The sequence below is a fragment of the Leucopleurus acutus genome (genome assembly GCF_964270905.1).
Source record: "Leucopleurus acutus genome assembly, chromosome: 6".
In the NCBI taxonomy this organism is placed as follows: Eukaryota; Metazoa; Chordata; class Mammalia; order Artiodactyla; family Delphinidae; genus Leucopleurus; species Leucopleurus acutus.
This window is the reverse complement of record NC_139149.1, coordinates 5392254-5403718: the sequence shown is the minus strand read 5'-3', so window position 1 is coordinate 5403718 and position 11465 is coordinate 5392254.

Sequence of the window (11465 nt, the reverse complement as noted above, 5' to 3'; positions counted from 1 at the left end):
GAAATTTTGAAAGGTATGCAAATAGAACTTCCTGAAATGAAAAATATATTAATTCAAACCAAAAATCCAAAAAGACAGGTTCAATAGCAAACTAGATATATTTGAAGAGAAAAGTAGTAAACTGGAGAAAGTAAGAACGAAGATCAAAAGATGGCAAGTATGACAAAGAGGTTAAGAAACGTAGGGTAGAGAATATGAAGGTCCAACATCCGCTGAACAGAAGTTCCAGGGGAGAGAACAGACAGAATGGAGGAGACACAATTTTTGAAAAGAAAGTGGCAGAGAATTTTCTCAAATTTTTTTAAAATATGAATCCTCAAAAAGGAACCCTCCTACACTGTTGGTAGGAATGTAAATTGGTACAGCCACTATGGAGAACAGTATGGAGGTTCCTTAAAAAACTAAAAATAGTTTCCATATGATCCTACAATCCCACTCCTGGGCATATATCTGGAGAAAACTCTCATTCAAAAAGATACATGCATCCAAATATTCTTAGTAGCACTGTTTACAATAGCCAAGACATGGAAGCAACCTAACTCTCCATCAACAGATGAATGGATAAAGAGGTTGTGGTATATATATATATATATATATATATATATATATATATATAGTGGGATATTAGCCATAAAAAAGAATGAAATAATGCCATTTGCAGAAACATGGATGGACCTAGAGATTATCATACTAAGTGAAGTAAGCCAGACAGAGAAAGACAAATATGCTAGAATATGCTATTGCTTATATGTGGAATCTTAAAAAAAAATATGATACAAATGAACTTATATACAAAACAGAAACAGACTCACAGACATAGAAAATAAACTTATGCTTACCACAGGGGAAAGGGCGGAGGGATAAATTGGGAATTTAGCATTAACATATACACACTACTATATATAAAACAGATAACCAACAAGGACCTACTGTATAGCACAGGGAACTATACTCGATATTTGGTAATAACCTATAAGGGAAAAGCATCTGAAAAAGAATAGATGTATATGTATGTATAACTGATTCACTTTGCTGTACACCTGAAACTAACAAAACATTGTAAATGAACTACACTTCAATGAAAAATAGACAAATATAAATAAAGGAATCTTCAGAATTTTGTTAGTAATCTATCTATAGAATGCTCTATAAATATCAATTAAGTCCATCTGGTCTAATGTGTCATTTAAGGCCTGTGTTTCCTTATTGATTTTCTGTCTGGATGATCTGTCCTTGATGAAAGTGGGGTGTTAAAGTCCTCCACTATTTTTGTGTTACTGTCTATTTCTCCCTTTATGGCTGTTAGTATTTGCCTTATATATTGAGGTGCTCCTATGTTGGATGCATATATATGTACAATTGTTTTATCTTCCTCTTGATGGATTGATCCCTTGATCATTATGTAGTGTCCTCCTTTGTCTCTTGTAACAGTCTTTATTTTAAAGTCTATTTTGTCTGATATGAGTATTGCTACTCCAGCTTTCTTTCGATTTCCATTTGCATGGAACACATTTTTCCATCCCCTCACTTTCAGTCTTTATGTGTCCCTAGGTGTGAAGTGGGTCTCTTATAGACAGCATATATATAGGTCTTATTTTTGTATCCATTCAGCCAGTCTATATCTTTTGTTTGGAGCATTTAATACATTTACATTTAAGGTACTTGTCAATATGTATGTACCTATTGCCATTTTCTTAATTGTTTTGGATTCTGCTGATAACATCTTATGTTCATTCATCTATATGGGTTTCATCATTTTCCTCTTCCCCTCCATTTTTGTCTCAAATTATTCCTTTTTACGTTGTGAGTTTGTTACAAAATTGAAATAGCTATAGTTATTTTTTCTGCTTTTTTTCCTTTAGTTTTTATGCTATAATAAAGTGTTTAAAAAACCTATTCTGGGGCTTCCCTGGTGGCGCAGTGATTGAGGGTCCGCCTGCCGATGCAGGGGATATGGGTTCGTGCCCCGGTCCGGGAAGATCCCACATGCCGCGGAGCGGCTGGACCCGTGAGCTATGGCCGCTGAGCCTGAGCGTCCAGAGCCTGTGCTCCGCAAGGGGAGAAGCCACAACAGTGAGAGGCCCGCGTACCACAAAAAAAAAAAAAAAAAACCTATTCTGCTAAAGAGTTGCAATGTTCTGATGCTATTTATCACCTTACTCAAAGTTTTGTGTACTTTTGCCTTTTCATCCCTCATAGAAGAGTTCCTTTCAACATTTCTTGTAAGACAAGTCTAGTGTTGATGAACTCCCTCAGTTTCTGTTTGTCTCAAGCCTTTATTTCACCTCCATATCTAAAGGAAAGCTTTGCTGGATAGAGTATTCTTGGATGACAGTTCTTATCTTTCAGTATTTTGAGAATGTCATTCCACTTCCTCCTGGCCTGTAAAGTTCCTGCTGAGAAATCTGCTGATGACCTAATGGGGGTTCCTTTGTAGGCCACCATCCCTTGGTCCCTGGCTGCCTTTAAAATTCTTTCTTTGTAATTGACTTTTGATACTTTTAATATATCTTAGAGAAGGTCTTTTTGCATTGAGGTAATTAGGTGTTTTCTTAGCTTCATGGACTTGTATATCCAGTTCCTTCCCCACAGGTTTGGGAAGTTCTCAGCTATTATTTCTTTGAATAAACTATCTTTGCATTGAGGTAATTAGGTGTTTTCTTAGCTTCATGGACTTGTATATCTAGTTCCTTCCTCAGGTTTGGGAAGTCCTCAGCTATTATTTCTTTAAATAAACTATCTCCTTCCCTCTCCCTCTCTCTCTTTCTGGGGTGCCCATTACCATAATGTTACCCTTCCTAAAAGAGTTTGATAGCACTTGTAGAATTTTCTCATTTTTGGGGGGGGGGTCTTGCATCATTTCTAGATTTCTATCTTTGAGCTCAGCTAATTCTCTCTTCCATAAGGTCTGCTCTGTTTCTAGTGCTTTCTAATATATTCTTCGTCTTGCTTATTGAGAGTTTCAGCTCCAGAATTTCTGTTTTGTTCTTTTTTAGAGTTTCAGAGTCTTTGGTAAACTATTCCTTCTGTTAATTAATTTTACTCCTGAGCTCATTGGGCTATCTTTCTGGTTTTTTGGTAGCTCATTGACAACTATGACAGCTTCATGACAGCTGTTTTGAATTCCCTAACAGTTTTATCACAGTATTCCATGACTTTAAGTTTGACTTATGAAGAATTGTCAATTTCTTTTTGTTGTATAGTGTTCCTGTGGTTCTTTGTGGTGCTTGGTGAGTTGTCTGCCAGCACATCCGAAGTAGTGAACATCTTTCTTCTTTAGATAAAGCTTTTTTTTTTAACTTGATTCTAAGGATTCAACAGGTTAGAAATTAGAGGCCTTTCTTTTGTTTTGTAGTCGGTGGTGCTGTAGCATACGGTTTTGGTTTCTCTTACCTGAGCCACCTCTGCTAATAATTGAGAGTCGCACTTTCCAGCTCTCCACCATCTGGGTCAGAGGTGTCGTGGAGAGCCTTCATCACTGCTTGTTGCTCTGGGGTAATTGGTGCCTTGCCACTGCCAGTGTCGCTGGTGTCACTGCCTGGGGCACCAAGACAGTAGGCTCTTCCACCACATCCATGATCTCCTGGGTCGCAGGCTCCACCTCCATGAGGGGAGAGGGAGCGTGGGAGGGTAGCCCGAGTCATAGGAGCCTCTGCTGTGTCAAGTGTTGTCAGGTTCACAGGCTCCACCACTGGGGATGGGGGTGCTGAAGGGATAGGGTCCCAGGCCCAACTGCTGCTGTTACCCAGTTACCAAAGCTGCAAGTGCTACTGCAGCCAGGAGGCCAGAGTCCTGTGCAACCACCTCCCCTGCTCCTCCTGGGTTCCTTAGGACTGTGGTTCAGCAGCCATAGCCAGGGGACCAGGATTGCAGGTACCACCTCCACTGTTCCCTGATTCCACTTCCTCTATGTGTTCCAATCCACCCACCTTTAGATGTACAGATGTGTGGAATTCTCTGGCATCCTGGTGTGTTGGGCAGAGGCACCTTTGAGTTATGAGTTATGTATGTTTTACTGCCTATAGACTGAAGGGGGAGAGACAAAGTGAGCATCTTACTATGCCATGATGCTGATGTAACTCCTCCCAAATGTAATTTTCTATATTCAGTGAAACTATCCTTCAGGAACAAAGTGGAAATAAAGGTATTTGTAAATGAAAGAAAGCTAAAATAATTTGTCATTAACAGACCTAGAGTTCCGGGAAGATGGCGGAAGAGTAAGACGCGGAGATCACCTTCCTCTCCACAGATACACCAGAAATACATCTACGCGTGGAACAACTCCTACGGAGCACCTACTGAACGCTGGCAGAAGACCTCAGACCTCCCAAAAGGCAAGGAACCCCCCACGTACCTGGTTAGGGCAAAAGAAAAAACTAAACAGAGACAAAAGAATAGGGACGGGTCCTGCACCAGCGGGAGAGAGCTGTGAAGGAGGAAAAGTGTCCACACACTAGGAGCCCCTTCGCGGGTGGAGACTTCGGGAGGCGGAGTGGGGGAGCTTGGGAGCTGCGGACGAGAGCACAGCAACAGGGGTGCGGAGGGCAAAGCGGAGAGATTCCAGCGCAGAGGATCGGGCCGACCGGCACTCACCAGCCAAGAGGCTTGTCTGCTCGCCCGCCGGGGCGGGTGGGACTGGGAGCTGAGGCTCCGGCTTTTGTCGGAGCGCTGGGAGAGGACTGAGGTTGGCGGCGTGAACACAGCCTGCAGGGCGTTGGTGCGCCGCGGCTGGCCGGGAGAGAGTCTGGGGAGGGGTCTGGACCTGCCGAAGAGGCAAGAGACTTTTACGTCCCTCTTTGTTTCCTGGTGCACGAGGAGGGGGGATTGGGAACGCTGCTTGGGAGAGCTCCGGAGACGGGCGCGAGCCGCGGCTAAGAGTGCGGAGCCCAGAGACGGACATGGGATGCTAAGGCCGCTGCTGCCGCCGCCAGGAGGCCTGTGTGCGAGCGCAGGTCACTAGCCACACGCCCTTCCGGGGAGCCTGTGCAGCCCGCCGCTGCCGGGGTCCCGGGATCCGGGGACGGCTCCCCCGGGAGAGCGCACGGCGCGCCTCAGGCTGCAGCGTCACGCCGGCCTCTGCCGCTGCAGGCCCGCCCTGCACTCCGTGACCCTCCCTACCCCCCGGCCTGGGTGAGCCAGAGCCTCCGAATCAGCGGCTCCTTTAACCCCGTCCTGTCTGAGCAAAGAACAGACGCCCTCCGGCGACCTACACGCACAGGCGGGGCCAAATCCAAAGCTGAGCCCCTGGGAGCTGTGAGAACAAAGAAGAGAAAGGGAAATCTCTTCCAGCAGCCTCAGAAGCAGCGGATTAAAGCTCCACAATCAACTTGATATACCCTGCATCTGTGGAATACCTGAATAGACAACGAATCATCCCAAATTAAGGAGCCCTGTGGATGAAAGGCTCTTGGTGCTGCAGCCAGGACTCAGTGCTGTGCCTCTGAGGTGGGAGAGCCAACTTCAGGACACTGGTCCACAAGAGGCCTCCCAGCTGCACATAATATCAAACAGCAAAAATCTCCGAGAGATCTCCATCTCAACGCCAGCACCCAGCTTCACTCAACGACCAGCAAGCTACAGTGCTGGACATCCTATGCCAAACAACTAGCAAGACAGGAACACAACCCCACCCATTAGCAGAGAGGCTGCCCAAAATCATAATAAGTCTACAGACACCCCAAAACACACCACCAGACGTGGACCTGCCCACCAGAAAGACAAGATCCAGCCTCATACACCAGAACACAGGCACTAGTACCCTCCACCAGGAAGCCTACACAACCCACTGAACCAACCTTAGCCACTGGGGACAGACTCAAAAAACAACAGGAACTACGAACCTTCAGCCTGCAAAAAAAAAAAAAAGGAGACCCCAAACACAGTAAGATAAGCAAAATGAGAAGACAGAAAAACACACAGCAGATGAAGGAGCAAGATAAAAACCCACCAGACCTAACAAATGAAGAGGAAATAGGCAGTCTACCTGAAAAAGAATTCAGAATAATGATAGTAAGGTTGATCCGAAATCTTGGAGATAGAATGGACAATAGAATGGACAAATTGCAAGAATCAGTTAACAAGGACCTAGAAGAACTAAAGATGAAACAAGCAACGATGAACAACACAATAAATGAAATTAAAAGTACTCTAGATGGGATCAATAGCAGAATAACTGAGGCAGAAGAACGGATAAGTGACCTGGAAGATAAAATAGTGGAAATAACTACTGCAGAACAGAATAAAGAAAAAAGAATGAAAAGAACTGAGGACAGTCTCAGAGACCTCTGGGACAACATTAAACACACCAACATTCGAATTATAGGGGTTCCAGAAGAAGAAGAGAAAAAGAAAGGGACTGAGAAAATATTTGAAGAGATTATAGTTGAAAACTTCCCTAATATGGGAAAGGAAATAGTTAATCAAGTCCAGGAAGCACAGAGAGTCCCATACAGGATAAATCCAAGGAGAAATACGCCAAGACACATATTAATCAAACTGTCAAAAATTAAATACAAAGAAAACATATTAAAAGCAGCAAGGGAAAAACAACAAATAACACACAAGGGAATCCCCATAAGGTTAACAGCTGATCTTTCAGCAGAAACTCTGCAAGCCAGAAGGGAGTGGCAGGACATATTGAAAGTGTTGAAGGAGAAAAACCTGCAACCAAGATTACTCTACCCAGCAAGGATCTCATTCAGATTTGATGGAGAAATTAAAACCTTTACAGACAAGCAAAAGCTGAGAGAGTTCAGCACCACCAAACCAGCTCTACAACAACTGCTAAAGGAACTTCTCTAGGCAAGAAACACAAAAGAAGGAAAGGACCTACAATAACAAACCCAAAACAATGAAGAAAATGGGAATAGGAACACACATATCGATAATTACCTTAAATGTAAATGGACTAAATGCTCCCACCAAAAGACACAGATTGGCTGAATGGATACAAAAACAAGACCCATATATTTGCTGTCTACAAGAGACCCACTTCAGACCTAGAGACACATACAGACTGAAAGTAAGGGGATGGAAAAAGGTATTTCATGCAAGTGGAAACCAAAAGAAAGCTGGAGTAGCAATTCTCATATCAGACAAAATAGACTTTAAAACAAAGACTATTAGAAGAGACAAAGAAGGACACTACATAATGATCAAGGGATCAATCCAAGAGGAAGATATAACAATTGTAAATATTTATGCACCCAACATAGGTGCACCTCAATACATAAGGCAAATACTGACAACCATAAAAGGGGAAATCGACAGTAACACATTCATAGTAGGGGACTTTAACACCCCACTTTCACCAATGGACAGATCATCCAAAATGAAAATAAATAAGGAAACACAAGCTTTAAATGATACATTAAACGAGATGGAGTTAATTGATATTTATAGGACATTCCATCCAAAAACAACAGAATACACATTTTTCTCAAGTGCTCATGGAACATTCTCCAGGATAAATCATATCTTGGGTCACAAATCAAGCCTTGGTAAATTTAAGAAAATTGAAATTGTATCAAGTATCTTTTCTGACCACAACGCCATGAGACTAGATATCAATTACAGGAAAAGATCTGTAAAAAATACAAACACATGGAGGCTAAACAATACACTACTTAATAATGAAGATATCACTGAAGAAATCAAAGAGGAAATCAAAAAATACCTAGAAACAAATGACAATGGAGACACAACGACCCAAAACCTGTGGGATGCAGCAAAAGCAGTTCTAAGGGGGAAGTTTATAGCAATACAAGCCCACCTTAAGAAGCAGGAAGCATCTCGAATAAACAACCTAACCTTGCACCTCAAGCAATTAGAGAAAGAAGAACAAAAAAACCCCAAAGCTAGCAGAAGGAAAGAAATCATAAAAATCAGATCAGAAATAAATGAAAAAGAAATGAAGGAAACAATAGCAAAGATCAATAAAACTAAAAGCTGGTTCTTTGAGAAGATAAACAAAATAGATAAACCACTAGCCAGACTCATCAAGAAAAAAAGGGAGAAGACCCAAATCAATAGAATTAGAAATGAAAAAGGAGAGGTAACAACTGACACTGCAGAAATAAAAGAGATCATGAGAGATTACTACAAGCAACTCTATGCCAATAAAATGGACAATCTGGAAGAAATGGACAAATTCTTAGAGAGGCACAACCTGCCAAGACTGAATCAGGAAGAAATAGAAAATATGAACAGACCAATCACAAGCACTGAAATTGAAACTGTGATTAAAAATCTTCCAACAAAGAAAAGCCCAGGACCAGATGGCTTCACAGGCGAATTCTATCAAACATTTAGAGAAGAGCTAACACCTATCCTTCTCAAACTCTTCCAAAATATAGCAGAGGGAGGAACACTCCCAAACTCCTTCTACGAGGCCACCATCACCTTGATACCAAAACCAGACAAGGATGTCACAAAGAAAGAAAACTACAGGCCAATATCACTGATGAACATAGATGCAAAAATCCTCAACAAAATACTAGCAAACAGAATCCAACAGCACATTAAAAAGATCATACACCATGATCAAGTGGGGTTTATTCCAGGAATGCAAGGATTCTTCAATATACGCAAATCTATCAATGTGATAAACCATATTAACAAACTGAAGGAGAAAAACCATATGATCATCTCAATAGATGCAGAGAAAGCTTTTGACAAAATTCAACACCCATTTATGATAAAAACCCTGCAGAAAGTAGGCATAGAGGGAACTTTCCTCAACATAATAAAGGCCATATATGACAAGCCCACAGCAAACATCATCCTCAATGGTGAAAAACTGAAAGCATTTCCACTAAGATCAGGAACAAGACAAGGTTGCCCACTCTCACCACTCTTATTCAACATAGTTTTGGAAGTTTTAGCCACAGCAATCAGAGAAGAAAAGGAAATAAAAGGAATCCAAATCGGAAAAGAAGAAGTAAAGCTGTCACTGTTTGCAGATGACATGATCCTATACATAGAGAACCCTAAAGATGCTACCAGAAAACTACTAGAGCTAATCAATGAATTTGGTAAAGTGGCAGGATACAAAATTAATGCACAGAAATCTCTGGCATTCCTATATACTAATGATGAAAAATCTGAAAGTGAAATCAAGAAAACACTCCCATTTACCATTGCAACAAAAAGAATAAAATATCTAGGAATAAACCTACCTAAGGAGACAAAAGATCTGTATGCAGAAAATTATAAGACACTGATGAAAGAAATTAAAGATGATACAAATAGATGGAGAGATATACCATGTTCTTGGATTGGAAGAATCAACATTGTGAAAATGACTCTACTACCGAAAGCAATCTATAGATTCAATGCAATCCCTATCAAACTACCACTGGCATTTTTCACAGAACTAGAACAAAAAATTTTGCAATTTGTATGGAAACACAAAAGACCCCGAATAGCCAAAGCAATCTTGAGAACGAAAGAAGGAACTGGAGGAATCAGGCTCCCAGACTTCAGACTATACTACAAAGCTACAGTTATCAAGACGGTATGGTACTGGCACAAAAACAGAAAGATAGATCAATGGAACAGGATAGAAAGCCCAGAGATAAACCCACGCACATATGGTCACCTTATCTTTGACAAAGGAGGCAGAAATGTACAGTGGAGAAAGGACAGCCTATTCAATAAGTGGTGCTGGGAAAACTGGACAGCTACATGTAAAAGTATGAAATTAGATCACTCCCTAACACCATACACAAAAATAAGCTCAAAATGGATTAAAGACCTAAATGTAAGGCCAGAAACTATCAAACTCTTAGAGGAAAACATAGGCAGAACACTCTATGACATAAATCACAGCAAGGTCCTTTTTGACCCACCTCCTAGAGAAATGGAAATAAAAAGAAGAGTAAACAAATGGGACCTAATGAAACTTAAAAGCTTTTGCGCAGCAAAGGAAACCATAAAGAAGACCAAAAGACAACCCTCAGAATGGGAGAAAATATTTGCAAATGAAGCAACGGACAAAGGATTGATCTCCAAAATTTATAAGCAGCTCATGCAGCTTAATAACAAAAAAACAAACAACCCAATCCAAAAATGGGCAGAAGACCTAAATAGACATTTCTCCAAAGAAGATATACAGAGTGCCAACAAACACATGAAAGAATGCTCAACATCACTAATCATGAGAGAAATGCAAATCAAAACTACAATGAGATATCATCTCACACCAGTCAGAATGGCCATCATCAAAAAATCTAGAAACAATAAATGCTGGAGAGGGTGTGGAGAAAAGGGAACCCTCTTACACTGTTGGTGGGAATGTAAATTGATACAGCCACTGTGGAGAACAGTATGGAGGTTCCTTAAAAAGCTACAAATAGAACTACCATATGACCCAGCAATCCCACTACTGGGCATATACCCTGAGAAAACCATAATTCAAAAAGAGTCATGTTCCAAAATGTTCATTGCAGCTCTATTTACAATAGCCCAGAGATGGAAACAACCTAAGTGTCCGTCATCGGATGAATGGATAAAGAAGATGTGGCACATATATACAATGGAATATTACTCAGCCATAAAAAGAGACGAAATTGAGCTATTTGTAATGAGGTGGATAGACCTAGAGTCTGTCATACAGAGTGAAGTAAGTCAGAAAGAGAGAGACAAATACCGTATGCTAACACATATATATGGAATTTAAAAAAAAAAAAATGTCATGAAAAACCTAGGGGTGAAACAGGAATAAAGACACAGACTTACTAGAGAATGGACTTGAGGCTATGGGGAGGGGGAAGGGTAAACGGTGACAAAGCGATAAAGAGGCATGGACATATATACACTACCAAACGTAAGGTAGATAGCTAGTGGGAAGCAGCCGCATAGCACAGGGAGATCAGCTTGGTGCTTTGTGACCGCCTGGAGGGGTGGGATAGGGAGGGTTGGAGGGAGGGAGACGCAAGCGGGAAGAGATATGGGAATATATGTATATATATAACTGATTCATTTTGTTGTGAAGCTGAAACTAACATACCATTGTAAAGCAATTATACTCCAATAAAGATGTTAAAAAAAAAAAAAAAAAAAAACAGACCTAAACTTAGATAGACTAAGGGTAGTACTTCAAACATCAAAAAATGATCAAAGAAGAAGTAAAAAAGAAAAACAGTAAGAGCAGAAATATAAATATATACAATAGATTATACATCTCTCTAAAGAACTTATAAATCATACTTGATGACTAAAACAGAAATGATCTGATATCAAAAACAACAATTTTTTTAATAGGGAAGGTAAATAGAACTAAAAGGAAGTAAGGATGTATACTTATGATCTATAGGTATTAACATTTTACCACTTCAAGTGAAATATACTTCCTTACTTCCATTTAGTTTCATTTATCTTTATATATGTGTGTGTATATACATATTTGTGTGTATTTAGAAAAGTCACTAAATGATGGTCAGCCCTCAACAAGATAAACTCAGCAA